This window comes from Orycteropus afer, unplaced genomic scaffold (assembly GCF_000298275.1).
Source record: "Orycteropus afer afer isolate SDZICR_OR568_19922 unplaced genomic scaffold, OryAfe1.0 scaffold00016, whole genome shotgun sequence".
In the NCBI taxonomy this organism is placed as follows: domain Eukaryota; kingdom Metazoa; phylum Chordata; class Mammalia; order Tubulidentata; family Orycteropodidae; genus Orycteropus; species Orycteropus afer.
The window spans coordinates 1,120,594-1,122,190 of NW_006921603.1; positions in this window are offsets into that span (position 1 = coordinate 1,120,594).

Sequence of the window (1,597 nt, forward strand, 5' to 3'; positions counted from 1 at the left end):
AATACTACATCCAGCTGCCCAGCCACTCAACCAGGCCCAGCCAAGTTGACACACAAACCAAACTACCACACAGGGTAACCTTAAAGAAAAATGATAAACCATCACATCAAAATAAAAAAGAGGACCAGCACAAATATTTAGCAAATACTAAAACAATAGCAATTAAGGACTCATAAACAAAAGCTCAGCACAGAAAATTATATGGAACAAAGAAATTAGCACCATGATAAAGGACAAAGCAAAATGACAGCAACAATTTTATACTTGTTGTTCATTATATATCTGACAAAGGACTTATCTCTAGAATTTATAGAAAACTCCAATATCTCAACAACAAAAAGATTAACAATCCAATTAAAAAAATGGGCAGAAGACATGAATGGACACTTCACCAAAGAGGATATTCAGGCAGCCAGCAAAGACATAAAGAAATGCTCATGATCATTAGTCATCAGAGAGATGCAAATTAAAACAACAATGAGATACCATCTCACCTCAGCACTAATGGCAAAGTTCAACAAGACAGAAAATGGCAGATGGTGGTGAGAATGTGGAGAGATAGGGACTCTCATTCACTGCTGGTGGGACTGTAAAATTATACAACCACTGTGGAAAACAGTACAGTCATTCCTTAAAAAGCTGGAATTAGAAATACCATTTGACCTAGCAATCCCATTACTAGGTATACATCCTAAAGAAGTGAGAGCCAGGACAAGAACAGATATATTCACACGCATGTTCACTGAAGCACTATTTACAATAGGAAAAGATGGAAATAACTTATGTGCACATCAACAGAAAAATGAATAACTAAATTGTGATACATATACACCATGGAATACTATGCAACCCTAAAGAATAATGTAGAATATGCAAAACACCACATAACATTGATGAACTTGGAGGACATTATGCTGAGTGAAATAAGTCAATCACAGAAGAACAAATATAGTATTAGTTCATTATTGTAAAAAGTCAATGGAAGGTTTATATATGGAAGGGAACTTTCTTTGTTGGCTACCAGAGATGGGAGGGGAGAGGAGGGAACACTGGGAAAAAAAAAAAAAATGCATTGGCCCATGTCACTTTAGTTTTGTGTATCTCACTGTACATAAATTATACTTCAATAAAATACATTAAAAAAACTTATTAGGATAGATTTCAAAGTGGTATGAGAAGGCAAAGTGGTAGTCCAAAAGGAGGAAAGGCAGAGGAGTGTGTGCTTTGTTAAATGTGCGTGGTGTGCTGGAGTATGTTAAAAAGCTTTGCACATTTTAAAATAGGCATAAATAAAAATAAGTGTGATGCATATTTTAACCTAGAAAAATATTTGTTATGAAAGGGTAATTACATATCTTTTGAGGATTTTAAAAAAAAAAAAAAGTTGTTTTCATTTGAGAGAGGAGTAAAATACCAGAGAAAAGTAAAATGAAAATAACAAACCCCTCAGCATTGGCTACATCATAACCACATGTTAATCACTTACTACCGCCTCGGAAACCCGAGGAGAGGTCTCTGTGAGTCGGATCTGACTCAACAGCAGTGCATTGCATTTAAGTTTTATAGGTTATTAAATGATGCAGTTTAATTGCCCAGT